This window comes from Hyperolius riggenbachi, chromosome 11 (genome assembly GCF_040937935.1).
Source record: "Hyperolius riggenbachi isolate aHypRig1 chromosome 11, aHypRig1.pri, whole genome shotgun sequence".
NCBI classification, from domain to species: Eukaryota; Metazoa; Chordata; class Amphibia; order Anura; family Hyperoliidae; genus Hyperolius; species Hyperolius riggenbachi.
This window is the reverse complement of record NC_090656.1, coordinates 111,299,456-111,316,844: the sequence shown is the minus strand read 5'-3', so window position 1 is coordinate 111,316,844 and position 17,389 is coordinate 111,299,456. Positions and strand designations below refer to the sequence as shown.

The 17,389-nt window shown below is 47.2% G+C and overlaps 1 protein-coding gene across 2 annotated transcripts in view; it reads right to left on the bottom strand.

Moving 5' to 3' along the window:
- The window catches only part of TH (tyrosine hydroxylase), a 116,774-nt gene that overhangs the window by 86,472 nt on the left and 12,913 nt on the right, over window positions 1-17,389 (bottom strand). The gene's annotated exons all lie outside the window — the stretch shown is intronic.

Genomic DNA, 17,389 nt, shown 5'->3' with positions numbered 1-17,389 from the left:
GTGTATTTTTACACATACCCATGCTGGGTGGGAGAAATATCTTTGTAAATGACAATTGTTTGATTTTTTTTACACACAATTGTCCATTTACAAAGAGATTTTTCCCCCCAGCATGGGTATGTGTAAAAATACACCCCAAAACACATTATACTACTTTTCTTGAGTACGGCGGTACCACATGTGTGACACTTTTTTGCAGCCTAGGTGTGCTAAGGGGCCCAACGTCCTATTCACAGGTCATTTTGAGGCATTTGTTTTCTAGACCACTCCTCACGGTTTAGGGCCCCTAAAATGCCAGGGCAGTATAGGAACCCCACAAGTGACCCCATTTTAGAAAGAAGACACCCCAAGGTATTCCGTTAAGTGTATGGTGAGTTCATAGAAGATTTTATTTTTTGTCACAAAATAGTGAAAAATGACACTTTGTGAAAAAAAAACAATAAAAATCAATTTCCGCTAACTTTTGACAAAAAATAAAATCTTCATGAACTCGTCATACACCTAACAGAATACCTTGGGGTGTCTTTTTTTCTAAAATGAGGTCACTTGTGGGGTTCCTATACTGCCCTGGCATTTTACGGGCCCAAAACCGTGAGTAGTCTGGAAACCAAATGTCTCAAAATGACTGTTCAGGGGTATAAGCATCTGCAAATTTTGATGACAGGTGGTGTATGAGGGGGCGAATTTTGTGGAACTTTTAGATGACAAGTTGTATTGGGCCTGATCTGATGGATAGGAGTGCTAGGGGGGTGGCAGGAGGTGATTGATGGGTGTCTCAGGGGGTGGTTAGAGGGGAAAGTAGATGCAATCAATGCACTGGGGAGGTGATCGGAAGGGGGTTTGAGGGGGATCTGAGGGTTTGGCCGAGTGATCAGGAGCCCACACGGGGCAAATTAGGGCCTGATCTGATGGGTAGATGTGCTAGGGGGTGACAGGAGGTGATTGATGGGTGTCTCAAGGTGTGATTAGAGGGGGGAATAGATGCAAGCAATGCACTGGCGAGGTGTTCAGGGCTGGGGTCTGAGGGCGTTCTGAGGGTGTGGGCGGGTGATTGAGTGCCCTAGGGGCAGATAGGGGTCTAATCTGATAGGTAGCAGTGACAGGGGGTGATTAATGGGTAATTAGTGGGTGTTTAGGGTAGAGAACAGATGTAAACACTGCACTTGGGAGGTGATCTGACGTCGGATCTGCGGGCGATCTATTGGTGTGGGTGGGTGATCAGATTGCCCGCAAGGGGCAGGTTAGGGGCTGATTGATGGGTGGCAGTGACAGGGGGTGATTGATGGGTGGCAGTGACAGGGGGTGATTGATGGGTGATTGACAGGTGATTGACAGGTGATCAGTGGGTTATTACAGGGAAGAACAGATGTAAATATTGCACTGGCGAATTGATAAGGGGGGTCTGAGGGCAATCTGAGCGTGTAGGCGGGTGATTGGTTGCCCGCAAGGGGCAGATTAGGGTCTGATCTGATGGGTAACAGTGACAGGTGGTGATAGGGGGTGATTGATGGGTGATTGATGGGTAATTAGTGGGTGTTTAGGGTAGAGAACAGATGTAAACACTGCACTTGGGAGGTGATCGGACGTCGGATCTGCGGGTGATCTATTGGTGTGGGTGGGTGATCAGATTCGCCGCAAGGGGCAGGTTAGGGGCTGATTGATGAGTGGCAGTGACAGGGGGTGATTGATGGGTGGCATTGACAGGTGATTGACAGGTGATCAGGTGGGATAGATGCATACAGTACACAGGGGGGGGGGGGGTCTGGGGAGAATCTGGAGAATCTGAGGGGTGGGGGGTGATCAGGAGGGAGCAGGGGGCAGTTTAGGGAATAAAAAAAAATAACGTTGACAGATAGTGACAGGGAGTGATTGATGGGTGATTAGGGGGTGATTGGGTGCAAACAGTGGTCTGGGGGTGGGCAGGGGGGGGGTCTGAGGGGTGCTGTGGGCGATCAGGGGGCAGGGGGGGGGGAAATCAGTGTGCTTGGGTGCAGACTAGGGTGGCTGCAGCCTGCCCTGGTGGTCCCTCGGACACTGGGACCACCAGGGCAGGAGGCAGCCTGTATACATTACAAAGTGTATTATACAGTGTATTATACACTTTGTATGCGGCGATCCGGGTGCTAGTAACCCGCCGGCGCTTCCGAACGGCCGGCGGGTTACAGCGCGAGGTGGTCGGAGCCAGTCCCTGGCAGCCGATCACGTCACGAATGACGCGATCGCGCCGCCCATGCCCGTACAAGGACCACCGCCATTTGTACATACGGCGGTCCTTGCGGGGTCCACTTCCCGGCCGCCAATTGTATATACGGCGGTCGAGAAGTGGTTAAGCCACTCACTCCGATTCCTTCTATTTCTCTCCCATCCTTTGAAGTCTATGCAATCCGACTATACTCACCCTCCTGTGGCGTAGCTTAGGAGCTGTGGGCCCTGATGCAAGTTTTACAATGGGGCCCCCCAAGCACTCTATAGATAACAATTGATACAGCGCACCAAAACCTGCCAATGGCAAATGCAGTGTCAGAGGTACAAGAAGGGGATGGGGAATAGCTTGTTAAAGATTACCACTATTCAAAGTATCTATAGAAGTGATTATTATGAGCACAGGACCAATAGAGCGCTAATACTGTAGTTGAGGGCGGGCCCTTCGGGGCCCCTTTGGCCCAAGGGCCCCGATGAGGTCGCAACCTCTATTGCTACGCCCCTGTCTCCCTCTAATCTCCAAATCACAGCCCTCCAGGCCTTGCTTCTATTTTCTTAGAGCACTTCTCTGCATGGCTACTCCAATTCTTGTCCTCTGAACTCCCTACCATCATTATGGGTGACTTTAACATTCCTGTCGACACCAACAATTCTGTTGCCACCAAACTTCTGTCACTTACTTCCTCCTATGGACTGTATCAGTGGTCTGCTGCTCCAACTCACAATGATGGTCATACGCTCTACCTTATATTCACTCATCGCTGTACTATCACTGATTTTACTAATGCTACACTCCCACTCTCTGATCATAACTTACTAAACTTCTCTCTCTCCCCATCTCTTCCTACTACGCTGCCACAAGCACGCTCAAATATAAGCAGAAACTACCGCACTGTTGACAGACAATCGGTCTCCAATGGCACCACACTGTGCATGTGCATGACGTAATTTTTACATTATGCGCATGCGCACAGTGCTCCCAGACGTGGTTGAGTGCTGTAGGAAGAGCGCAGCCAGGCTAGCACCTGCGCACTGAAGCCCGACTCTGGTGACCTGGGAGAGGCTGCCGGGGGGACACAGGAGAACGGGGTGAGTGATGGCCATCAGGACAACTCAACATACATGCCGGGTACCCCCTGCCCGTTTCTTCTAAGCTTTTCAGCTCTGGTGTCCTTTATTGAATACTAGCTGGTTAGACATCTATTGACTTGGAGAAGCTGGATTACATGTAAATATATGTATCCTAGTATACCTTCAGTCACCTCATCTGAACTGATAAAAGGTGCTTGTAATTGTGATGCAATATTGTGTTGACTTGAAACATTTTTTTTACATTAAACATTGAAGGATGCCTAATCATAACAAAGCAACGTAAGGTAAGCACAGAGGTATTTTCATGCTGGATCGGATTCCCATACAACTATGTGTTTCCTCTCCCAACATTCCCCCTCAAATAGCACACCTTATCAAAGATATCACACCTTATCAAAGTTAACAAGCCTTATCAGAGTAGCATAACGAGCGCTACAAACTTATGCCTGCTAATTGGCAATGGCACTTGTCCTGCCCTGAGCCCCTGCGGGTTTGTATTGTTCTCAATGCTACTCTGATAAGGTGTGTTAACTTTGATAAGGTGTGATTCTTTGATAAGGTGTGCTATTTGTCATATCATGGTTTAGTGAATCAAGCCCTTTGTGTGTACCAAATAAGAGTCAGGTAAACTGGGGAATGATCATTTATCAACAAGAAAAGTAATAGTGATTTTAACTTTAGGATTGCCTGGTTAGCATCCTTATTACTTGTTTACCAGATAAAAATAAAGAATTGATTTTTTTTATTTTATGCCCAACAGTTACACTTTAACAAAGAAGGTAATTGCAATGCAGATCTCTTCCAGCACATTCAGATTAAGATCAAGACCATTAAACATTACTTTGGGAACATTTATTTTGGCTGTTGTAGGCCAAACATGCATCTAGAGAAGCTGGTTACACTTACATAACCTTATTTTTCATGTGTCCTTGACCTTACTTGCATATATCTCATTTAGCTTACTTTGGCTTTAATTATTACAAGGTAGTATGACTTTTAATGTGGCTTGAGACTGTGAAGACCAGCAAATGCTTTCTACTTTAAGGAAGCAATACTGCGCTTTAGAGCTTTTAAGGTGATTTTTTTTTTTTCAAATAAGGCCCCGTTCACACTTGCGTTTTGGCATGCAAACGGACTGGATCCGGATCGTATCAGGACCTGATCCGGATTGGAACCGTACGGTTCCGATCCGGATCCGATCCGTTTGCATCAGGACTGCTTCAGGCTGCCATCCGGATCCGTGGGGGGAAAAAAAAAAAATACCTTAAAATTTGTTGGGGTCTGCAGAAGGTGGTGCACCTGTAGAATCAGGTCCTCCGCTGTAGGCCTCACCTCCACCTCCGACATACTCCCAAAACAGCTCCAGCACGTGTGTCACTGCTGCTCCACTCCAGATATGCTGGACCCATGTGTCCTCATCCGAAATGGCCGCTATAAATCCTCATAGGAAGTGGGGTAGAACGTCCGGTGTTGTCTCCAGTGTGTTCTGTGCTTCCGTTTCCCATTGGTTTTCTATATCCGGATGGTGCAGTCAGGCTCCGGTCCGGGTGCGTGGGACGGATGAGCCGGACCAAAAAATAGCGCATGTTGGAAAAGTGCCCGGAGTCCGGATCCGGTCCGGCTCCGTACTGTACGGAACGAACGCGTGTGAACGTCCGCATAGCCTTTGCATTGCTATGCGGAACGTACGTTCCGTTTGTACAGTATACCGTCCGGATCCGATCAGGCGGATCCGGACAGGGAACGCTAATGTGAACCGAGCCTAACAAGTTTTTACATTCCTTTTAGCTTCATAGGTAGTCCTCCATGGTTTAAATTTGTACCCTATATTGCTAAACTCAAAAGTCATGAATACAGATCTATAGGTTCAGGGCTGGATTTACCATAAGGCAATGTAGGCACATGCCTACAGGTGCCAGATGATGGAGAGATGGCTCATTCCCCTCCCCGAGCACCTCCTTCCTTCTTTCCCTATGCAGAGTCCTGATGAGAGTGTAAATGATAAGTTACTCAGCCTGCTCTCGGCATTCCATTGACAAGATCTTCCTTCTGTTAGGGGCATCTGTAGCTACTTAATATTGAGGTTCCTCTTAGCTACCTAATTCTACTTAGTAGCTACATGTGACGGACAAGGGAAGTAAAGAAGTGACAGCTGGAACAGCCAGCATACTTACGGTGCAGTTTGGTGTGGGTTTGTAGGTTCATGGAGGGCGGAGTTTAAAGGACTTACGAGGCGAAATTAGGAAAAAAAGCGAATCACCTGCGCCCTCCGTGCCAATCCGCCGGGTCCCACGCTCATTAGCCCCCCGGGCCGGCTCCCACAATCCACGCTACGTAGCGTGGATCGGGGGGGGATGGCCCTAGAGCTGCGCAGCCGCACTCGCGGCTATGCGGACTGCGCAGCCGCGGCCAGAGCAAGCGGCCATTTTAGGAGAGGCAGGAGAGCCCGACCCGGGCCGTGGGGTCGGGAGCCGGCCCGGGGGGCTAATGAGCGAGGGGGCCCAGCGGATCGGCACGGAGGGCGCGGACGGCGTCCTCCATGCCTTAAAACATGAGGCAGGTGATTAACGTTTTTTCCTAATTTCGCCACGTAAGTCCCTTAAGGTGCCAGGACATCTGTGCCTATAGGCACCTGTGATGTAAATTCAGGCCTGCATAGGTTAACTAGCTACCCTTTGCTATTGAAGCAATTCTAACACTTGACAAAGCATTCTCAAAAGATAATGTGAATTTGATTGAGGCATCCTTTGTTTTTGTTTTTGATTTTTTTTTGTTTGTTTTTGTTTTTCCTCAACAAATCTGGAACATGCTAACAGGAAAATAATAATGTACCCAGAAAAAAATAAGATTTGGTCTTGGCTCACTTATGTCTGTCTCTTCAAAGACAGATCTTCCCTTGGACAAACTGGACAATTATTGCCTAGGCCCCGAGCTCCTTACGTGCCAATACGTCAGGAGCTGTGAAGTCAACAGCCATGACCAAGTTCAGAATGCCTGGGCCCCTGTGGTACTGTATACCCCATCTCAATACAAGAGCTCCAGTAGTTGTGTCTTGTGGTTATGTCTTTTTGCTAGTGTGCATGAAGGGGGCATTATGGCTGCACTTTTCTAAAGGAGGCATTACGGCTGCACTTGTTTATTGGGGACATGATAGACATGTTTTATATGAAAGTCATGGTGTACACATGATGGGCTTGATTCACAAAGCGGTGCTAACTGTTAGCACGCCTGTGAAAACCCCCTTAGCACGTCTAAACGAGCTTTTCGCGCGTAAAACTTTACGCCTGCAAAACTTTATGCGCGTAAAACTTTACGCGCGCACTGCACAGAGCGCAGGGCGCTCCGTGCAAAGTGCTCATTAAAGCCTATAGGACTTAGGGCGCGCATAGGACTTTGCGTGCGCAAAACTTTGCGTGCAGTACTTAGCGCGCGATCTGATTGAGAAAACCGGTGCTAACCTACTTAGCACCCTGGTTAGCGCGCCTAAAGACTTCATACGTCCTTCATCATAAGTAGGTTAGCACCGCTTTGTGAATCAAGCCCCTTGGATTTTAAATATGTGTTATAGTAGCATTAAACATTTTTGTAATAGCATTTAAAATTGGTATACTTCAGCATAATGTTGTCTTTTTATTTATCAGCTTAAAGTTTTGTTTATCAGTTTGCATTTATGCAGGCCATAGCATGTCATAGCACTACACCATCCATGGCCGAATTACCAACCAGGCAACAGAAGCAGTCGCTTGGGGCCCCCATTCAGAGTCAAAGGGGCCCCATCAGCACATAATCCAGCCCTCGCCATCCTGTCAAAGGACGCCGCCCGCTGCTGACTGTCTTCAGAGCAAGGCTCTCCTCCTGGGTCCCTCTCCTGCTACTGTGCGCTCTGCCGCTGCCAGCTCCTCCCTCCCTTCCCACAGAGAACCACAGCTGCAGCGGGCAGGAATGATAGCAGCAGATGACAAACGCCCACTCACCTATCCGTGATACAAGCGATAGAGGTCCCATCATCCGAAACCCATCTGTCTTCTCTATGGTGCAGCCACTTGCTCTGAACTTCCTGATTCTCAGATCAGAGAGGAAGTAGAAAGTAGTAATAGTAGTAGTAACAGAGCAGCGGCACTCTAGTGGAGAAAGATGGGCTCCGGATGACGGGACCTCTGTTGCTTGGATCGCAATAGGCAGGGCCGGTTCAAGTAACAATTGGGCCCTAGGGCAAAATTAGCCTGGGGGTCCCCCCAACAGACACCCCACGACCAAAAAGCATCATCGGAGGCCCTTTGTTGCAGCCAAATTTCCCTCCTGGGCCCCTGAGCTGGCTGCTGACCCTCCCCCAATCACCTCCTAACTTAACAGACTCTGCAGAGTCCCTGGGGAGCAACAGCTAAGATGGGGAGGGACACCTTGGGGGCCCCTACAGGCTCTGGGGCCCTGGGGCAATTAGCTCCGGCCCTGGCAATAGGTGAATGCGAGTCATCTGGTGCTGTCATTCTCTCCCACTGCGGCTGCCCTTCTCTGCAGGACTACCGTATTCATGGGGGTGGAGGCTGCATAGTGGATGTGGCTGTCTAGTTTGCGAGGAAATTGGTTGTTCGGTGGTTGTGGTTGGGGGGGGGGGGGGGGGGTTATGTAATTCTGTTATTGCCAGGCTGGAGATGCAGGGGGAAAGTGCTGCTGCTGTGATATCTGGCACCCTCTTTACAGGGGTGCCCCGAGCGACAACATCCCGGCCATTCATCTCTCCCTCTGCTTGTTGGCGCTGCTATTCTTTGCATTGTGCACCCACAGAGGAAAGTGGGCTGTTGCCCATAGCAACCAGTAGAGCGGCTGCCACAGTGTGTCGGCATGTTACTGTGCACACAGCAGCTGCATCTTCCCATTCTTATATGGGGGGGGGGGGGCAAATCAGTTACTTTGCTTAGGGCCCATTTAGCCTTAATCTGGCTCTGACACCATCAATACAGTCTTAAAATTTAAGAAGCACAATGTTCATTTTTTGAGAGGTCTATAGTACCAAAAAGCACCGCTGCTTATCATTATTATTACTGCAGTGTGGTGGCCCCAATTTTACTTTAGATTAGATTTTCTTAATTTTAAAATGTAACCAAAATACTAGTTTAACCACTTGCCGACCGCGCACTCATAACGCGCGTCGGCAAAGTGGCAGCTGCAGGACCAGCGACGCAGTATTGCGTCGCCGGCTGCAGGCTAATGAATCAGGAAGCAGCTGCTCGCGCGAGCGGCTGCTTCCTGTCAATTCACGGCGGGGGGGCTCCGTGAATAGCCTGCGGGCCGCCGATGGCGGCTCGCAGGCTAAATGTAAACACAAGCGGAAATAATCCGCTTTGTTTACATTGTACGGCGCTGCTGCGCATCAGCGCTGTAAGGCAGATCGGCGATCCCCGGCCAATCGACGGCCGGGGATCGCTGCCATGTGACATGGGACAGCCTGTCACTGGCTGCACAGGACGGATAGCATCCTGTGCAGCCCCGATCACTGGAGGGGTAGCAGGTAGGAGAGGGAGGGGGGAATTTCGCCGCGGAGGGGGGCTTTGAGGTGCCCCCCCCGCAACACCCACAGCATGCAGAAGCGATCAGACCCCCCCAGCACATCATCACCCTAGGGGGGAAAAAAGGGGGCGATCTGATCGCTCTGCATGCCAGCTGATCTGTGCTGGGGGCTGTAGAGCCCACCCAGCACAGATCTGAAAATACAGCGCTGGTCCTTAAGGGGGGGTAAAGGCTAGGTCCTCAATTGGTTAAAGAGAGTCTAAAGCCATTTAATTTACCTCTTTTTATAGCCCAGTTATCTTAAGCAGAACAAGGTATTTATTCCCGAAATCCTGGGGCAAAGTTTCATGACTTTCCAGGTCGTAGATTTTGCTGACTGGGGGAGACAGAGCTGTGCGCAGTAGCTCTGCCTCCAGTCCAGTCAATCTCTGCCAATCTCCGCCTTTCCCCACCCCACTCAGTGAAAGAAGACTGAGAGGGGCAGGGAGAGGCGGGGAGAGGCGGAGATCGCCAGAGACTGACTGGAGCAGAGGCAGAGCTACTGCGCACAGCTCTGCCTCTTCCAGGAAGAAAAATGTTGCGATCTCAGAATTTTGCCCCTAGGATTTTGGGAGGATAAATACCTTGTCCCACCGCGGTGATGCGGTGAATCAGCTTTGATCTTAATGCTTAAGATAAATGGGCAATAAAAAGAAAAAGTAAATTAAATGGCTTCAGACTCTCTTTAAATTAATGATGCTTGGACTTACAACTGTACAGACTTACTTATAAATTGGGCAGCACAATGGCATAGTAGTTAGCGGCTCTCATCTTGCAGAGCTGGGTCCCCATTTTGTATCCCAGCCAGCGCATGGAGTTTGTATGTTCCCCCCAGTGTCTGCATGCTTTTCCTTGGGCACTCCGGCTTCCACCCACATCCCAAAAACATACAGATAAGTTAATTGGCTTCCCCTTAAATTGGCCCTAGACTACGATACATACATTACACGATACATACATAGACAAACTATATGACTATGGTAGGGATTAGATTGTGAGCCCCTCTGAGGGACAGTTAGTGACAAGACAATACTCTGTACAGCACTGCAGAAGATGTTGGTGCTATATAAATACGAAATAATAATAATTATAAATGTGGAGATATAGCTTTTAAGCTTTAGCAACTTTGTCTCAGGATGACCGGATTCGGGCGATTTATGTTACACATACACAAGTCAAATATGCTAATATGCCAAGCCAACAGGCCCCTCCCAATTTAAAAATTGATCAGGTAGTGATTCCATCTGCTAATGTGGCAGCAGCGTTTAGATATGACTCAATGCAGGGGCCACTTCACCGCCCCTACCAAGTGTTAGCAAGTGTCCAATTGGTGATGATAGGCGATTGATTTACTGCCAGCCTCCTGTGCGGAAGAGGCCTAGTGCTAGGTGCACACGTTGAGATTTTCTGGCAGATTCACTGCCAGATGAATTCTCTCCAACAGGTCCGATCTGATTTCCGATCAATTTTCCCATCTATTTTCCATTCGCTTCCATGAAAATCGATCGGAAATCAGATCAGACATACTGGAAATAATCGATCTGGCAGCAAATCTGCCAGAAAATCTTATTGTGTGTACCTAGCATAAGTCTCAGTAGATTTTAGCAGGAATTTATTGAGCAGTAATCATATCACAAGCATTGTTCTTCTGGGTGCATTGCAACACTATGCAGACATTGACCCTGCCCACCTGACCTCACCACCCACCCACACAGAGATTTTCCAACATTTTTCATCTCGCTTTTAATTGATCAAAAATGAATTGGTCAGATATGTTGGGGTAATAGATGTCACTTTGACCAGTCTGGCCAGAAAAAAATATTATGTGTGTACCTACCACAAGATCTGATACACATGAGAAACCTCCTAAGGACTTCCATCTGCTGTATCTATGCTGATAACTAGGGACTAGGGGTGCTCGGATACCCCTTTTCAAAATCCGAATTGATCCGGATACCCAGATATCCGGATATGGATCGGATATCCAAATCTGAACGTTCAGATATCCGAATAGAATTGCATATCCGAACCCAGTATCCGAGATATCCGCCCAGATTCGGATATCCGGATAGAAAACCGGAAGTGGCCTTTAAATTGCTTTTAAAAGGTTTTTGTAGGGTAAATGAGGCATGTAGCATCACGTTTTATTAAATGGAAACACTAATTGAAGATGTGGGGACCTAAAATCCCCCCCCCCCCCCCCCCCCCCGAAAAAACATGGCTGTCAATTAACATCAGGTTCCAGACAGCGGTCGTGCAGCCCACATTGTTTCCAAAGTCCAACCACACAAATAGGACATGGCAGTTTTCAGCCCAGACACCTCCAAAAAATTACGCGGCAATTGTGTTTAGGGTTAAATATAGGTGGTATCAGCACAGCAGCAGTGGCCTGTAGCACCCTGGAGCAGCAAAGGCAGCAGGAGCAGGGCAATGCAGCAGCAGCAGGTGTAACGTCTGCCAGGAGCATGCTGGACGTGGCACTTGGCAGTGGCAGGTGGCACTTGGCACGTTGCACTTGGCACGTTGCACTTGGCATTTGGCACGTGTCATGTGACAGATGCCACATGCCGCGTGACACTCGTGACTAGAGATGTCCCGAACGGTTCGCCGGCGAACTTTGGGGGTTCGCGTTCACCTTCGCCTGGACCAAGCAAACTTTTGCGGAAGTTCGATTTGCCCCATAATGCTCTATTAAGCAAAACTTTGACCTTCTACATCACAGTCAGCAGGCCCATTGTTGCCAATCAGACTTCACTCACGCCTGGAGCCCCACCCACCCTTATACAAGTCAAGGTCCTTGAGCCTTTTGACTCACTCGTCTGCCTATACTAATTAATTAATGGACAGCTGCTACACACTCTGCTAAGGAAATTTTAATTAGCCTCTTGTATCCACCCTCCACCCTCCTACCCTTCTACCTACTCCCTCCTACCGGAGGGAAGAGGGTCTCATCTGCCAGGGAATTCCAGTATTTCAAAAACCAGCTTACATACCGTGACTGGGATTTGAACCCAGGTCTCAGTGTATGGTAGGTAACTAACATATCCATTATACCACCAACACTAGTAGCTGAAAGTAGCTGAAAGTAGCTTAGCATGTACCATTTATGCTCAATGCAAGAGAAAAATTAGACAAGACAAATAACATTTATATCACACTTTTCCCCATGGCAGACTCAAAGCACCAGAGCTGCAGCCACTAGGGCACGCTCTATAGGCAGTAGCAGTGTTAGGAAGACTTGCCTAAGGTCTCCTACTGAATAGGTGCTGGCTTACTGAGCAGACAGAGCCGAGATTCGATCCCTTGTCTCCTGTGTCAGAGGCAGAGCCCTTAACCATTACACCATCCAGCCACTGCTTACAGATATGTAGCCAAAAGATTTTTGCCTGGGACTTTTTATGTGTATATCATTGAATCATGTCTGCCTCCAGGTATTAGAGCCCTCGAAAACATGTTTTCTATCATTTTTCCAGCTGTCATAATTTTTTCTATTTTTCAAAGTTCGCCTCCCTATTGAAGTCTATTGCGGTCCGCAAACTTTTACGCAAACCGAACCTTTTGCGGAGGTTCGCGAACAGGGTTCACGAACCGAAAATCGGAGGTTCGTGACATCTCTACTCGTGACACGTGCCAAGTGCCACCTGCCACGTGCCACCTGCTATGTGCCAAGTGCCATGTGGCAAGTGCCAAGTGCTGTGTGCCAAGTGGCAAGTGCCATATGCCGAGTGACAGTCAGACAGCAGAGGAGAAGACACTAGTGCACACTAACTGTCACAGTGGCACTTAACAGCAGCACAGCAGTTCTGTAGTAAGCTAACACAGTAGTACTACTACTCTAACAACTAACTAGCACTAACTGCAGTACTACAGTACTACACAATAACACAGTAATCCTATTCCCTAACCTAACCTATACTGTAGCTAAGGCTAGCAGGCCAGCAGGCAGCAGCTGGCCTGGTCTGTGCACAGCACTCACACAGACACATAACAGCTGCCTGCAGCAGCCCTGCAGCACACACTCTGACTGTCACTGAATGAAATCAAGCTAGCTACCTAATAAACAATATAACAATAGTGTAGTGATAGATAGTGAAGGTGTTAATCACTGAACAGCTTTAGGTTTATCACTGTATACAGTACCTCCTAGGCCAGCAGCACTGGAGCATGTCTCTCAGAGAGCAGTGACAAGCAAGGACAATATTTCTCATTATGGCAGCCCTCCTTATTATACAGGGGGGCCTGGCCAGGGTTTCTTTCTGTGATTGGGTGCTAGGGCTTAGACTGGGAGCCCTCTGATTAGCTCAATGAGGTCAGGTGGGGCTGGCCAGGGTTCCCTTCTGTGATTGGTTACTAGGGCTTCTGCTGGGAGCCCTCTGATTGGCTCAATGAGGTCAGGTGGGGCTGGCCAGGGTTCCCTTCTGTGATTGGTTGCTAGGGCTTCTGCTGGGAGCCCTCTGATTGGCTCAATGACGTCATCTCCTTAGTTACAGTATTCGGATTCGGATATCCGCCGGATATCCATGGATATCCGGGTATGCGACCAAATATCTGCATAGTGCTATTCGGATTTGGGCCCAGGTATCCGGAATCTGAATCCAGTCGGATAGTGGAAAAAAGTTCGGATATCAGGGTAATCCGGATGAGCACCACTGTTAGGGATGGTGGAGTTGATTAAAAATTAGGCTAATTGTATGCAGCTTGACAATAGTCTAAGGGCCCTTTCACACCAGAGGACTTTTTCGGCGTTTTAACGCCACAGCCGAAGTTGGCGTTTTCTAAGGTAAAATGAAAGTCCATAGACTTTCATTTTACCTTTCACATATAACTCGGCGTTTTGGAGCGTTGCGTTTCAACGCTCCCAGGAGCTTTTTCAGGGCTGTTTCCAGCCGAAGTTGGCTGTTGGCGTTTCAATGATAGTCAATGGAAAACGCCAACTTCAGCGTTTTCAAAGCGTTTTCAAAGCGTTTTACAGCTGACTTGTTCACTTATTTTTATAGAAAAAAAAAAGGACGTTTTCATATGAGCTGTAAAATGCTTTGAAAACTCTATGTATTGGCGTTAGGCAAAAGGCTGACTTTCAGCCTTTTCTACCGCAACCTCTAGTGTGAAAGAGCCCTAATGAAATGAAGGCACCAAGGGATTTGATAGGTTAATTTCAAGTTGTAGTCATGCATACTTCTATGTAGTGAATGCTTTGCTGTATGCAAACCAACAAACTTGATTTGGCTAATATCTTTAATGACAAACTATACATAGTTTATTGCAAGCTTTGGAAACGTTGCATGCAAAGCATTACTCTCATAACATGCAATGCAACTTTTCAACCCTCTTGCGTTGTGATCCTATTTTTCTGGACACTCAAACCAACGTGCTTAGAGACAAAGTACCCTTAATTGGGGGTCAGAGAAAAATGGCGCATAGTGCAGATGTTTAAAAAAGGCGCCGCCTTGAACACATAGTCTTAACCTTATTTAGTAATATCAATGTTTAATTATGGCGCACAGACGAAAAACTAATTGAAAGGTTAAATTGGCAAGCAGCATATCGCTAATTATCATTTTACTGTCTTTAATGTTAATTAACCCACCGTCAGGAGGGTTTCTTCGGCTGCTGGCTCATTCACTGACACAATTTCCTCGTATGTGGTGGCTTCTCAAGTTTCAAAATAAGCAGCAGGAGGGAAGAGAGAGGAGTGGACGGGTGAAGAGCAGACACGTTAGCCCTGCCACCTCTGCCGTCTAGGAAAAGCAGATCCTGGGATGAGGATGGATGGTTGGCACAACGTTGGGATGATGGAGGAGAGTGCAGCAGCAGAAGCCGGAATGCCACGCAGGCAGCAGTGTGCTGGGTCACCCACACGGGATCGGCTGCCTGACCACTTCCAGCACCACTAGACAGCGGGCACTGCCAGCCAGCCACCAGCCTGGAGCATCCTGCACAGGGTAAGAAAGTACTTTCAGTGGCAGAGCCCTGGCATTTATATTTGTAGCCTCTGTCATCTGGCTGACAACGTTTTATAGCTAAATGTTAAATAATGTTTAATAACGTTTATAGCTTATTGTTAAATAACGATAAGCAGCAAAAAAAAACAGCTGCATCTCCGTGCGCCATTTTTCATATGCGCCATTTTTGACTGGACCCCTTAATTGAGGCTAGTGGACGATACTCAGCAAACAACTAGCTAAAATGAACTATTAACATTACTTGCACTGACTTAAAAAAGTCGACTTACATACTCAGAGTCAGATAAAAACCAGATCATCAAAAGACTGCTTTACAAAAAGTACAGTAACAAAATATTTTTTCAGTAGGGGAATGCCAACAATGAATTCATCTGTGGCAGTGTCATTATTAGGAAAACACTCCCTAACTCAATAAAACCTTCAAAGACCTTCCATTTTACCTTGGTCACTGTGACACAGGAGTAGCCATACCCCTGTAGGCAAGTCTGTACAATGACAGAAAACAGATGTGAGTCACCTTCTACTGCTTAACGGAATACTATTAGTATTCCTTTAAGGAAGAAAAGGACAAATTTTGTTTTAGACGTTTGAGTCCAGTATAGGTCTGTCTCTTCAGACCTATATCCAAACAAACCTATCCTATACATTATCTACACCTTGTGTACCACGTTCACATTCATCAACACACCCATTTTCATAGTAGAGACTAGAAAAAGAAGACCCTTAAAGAGGAACTTCAGCCTAAACAATACAAGACACAGATGATCCAAGACTGATGAGCAGATATCTATCATGTCCATCACAAATGACACCACAGGTGAAATGAGAACATTAGGAGGGTCACTGTGGATAGTACCCTGGTGTTGTGTTATCCTAGCTTAAATGTTTTTTATTTCTTGTTGTTGGCAGCTGAATGAACCAGATTGTACACCACAATAAAATGGCTGCTCTACAGACTTCAGAGATAAAATAAAACCCTTTAAAATGACAATAACAATATGATACTGCAGTGACGTTCTATATACTATTGCTGCCATACATACAATTAATTTTGTCATAATTTTTCAGTTCAGGTTTGCTTAAATGTATTACCGTTGTCCTAAAAGATCTAATGGTGCACTCTTCTAAATAACCTTTTGAATATGATTTACTGTCTAGCATTATAGGACAGGAGTTTAGTAAGAAATGTTTGGCATGTTCTTGGGGCAGTGGCGTAACTACAATTCATGCCTCCCCCCCGGGAAACTTTGATGGCTCCCCGTCCCAATGTTCCCTTGCCTCCCCTTCGTGCCTCTTACGGCCTTGGTGAGCATCTCATGAGGGTCTTAAAACAAGCATGGCCATTATGATCTTCACACCCATAACAAGAGTTGCCACGAAAATACCTGATCTGAAGTATAGTCCCCTGTATTGGTGGAAAGGACAGTTAGCAGATGGGGGGTGCCGTAGCTGCTCTGGGTTCCCCTGCAATCACAGAGGCTGCTCCCCTCTAGTTACGCCCCTGACTTTGGGGAAGGTCTTCAAGGGTCCCAGCAACAAGAGTTTAGTTGAGGAAACATCACCAGAATTCTATAAAGAGTATTCGCATACATTTGAAATCGGCGAGGAGACTTGGTCGCAAGATATATAGCTGGTATATGGCTGATTCTGCTTCTGCACAAGTCCGGGTCGTGTTAATTACTATTCCCCCTCCAGGCCGCCGTGGATAGTGGGGGAATGATATAATTTGGCTTCCAGCGATTGCTGGAGGCCAAGTTATTGTGTTTTTTAAGCTACTTTGGCTCCGTCTTCTGACGGCCCTAACGTTACTCACTGAGCGCCGCTTTAGATGTGATTCCTATTATAGTCTATGGTGGCGTTGGCTGCGCCCAAATCTAGCAGTGCTGAAAAGGACTGCTCCAAGAGTATTCCCAGACGCTGTGAAAATATCTGACTTCACACTATTCATTCTATGTAGACTCTGGGGTGTAACATAATCCCCAAGTGCAAATATTTCTGGGACGCCCAATATCGACACTGTATGTTGGCAGAATATTCTAAGCTCAATGTAGAGGGTATTTTTCTAGATTAGCTTTTACAAAACATTAGCAGAACTCCAAAACAGAATCATTTTAAATTAGTGGCAGTGAGATTATTAGGCATTTCTCACAGCGCTGCGTGATATGTTGGCGCTTTATAAATACAATAAATAAATAAAATAGTGTGAGCCTCAATTTGTGTCAGTTTAGCAACAAGATTAGCCCTGCATTGCTCTCCAACCAGTCTTTATTCCAAAACTTTCAGTGAGCAAAAAAAAAACCTGTGTTCTTAGTAGTTGTAACAGCTGCAGTACTGACAACAATCTAAAGACATTTGAAGCCATCCTGATTGTTAAGTAGAGAAGGCCTGAACGGTTCGCCGGAGAACTTGTTTATGCAAACTTAACTGGTTCGAGTTTTACGGTGAACCGTGAACACTTAGCGAGTTCGACCCAACCCTATACTACATCATTGAGCTAAACTTTGACCCTCTACATCACAGTCAGCAGACACATGGCAGTCAATCAGGCTGCACTCCCTCCTGGAGCCCGCGCCCTCCTCCTTATA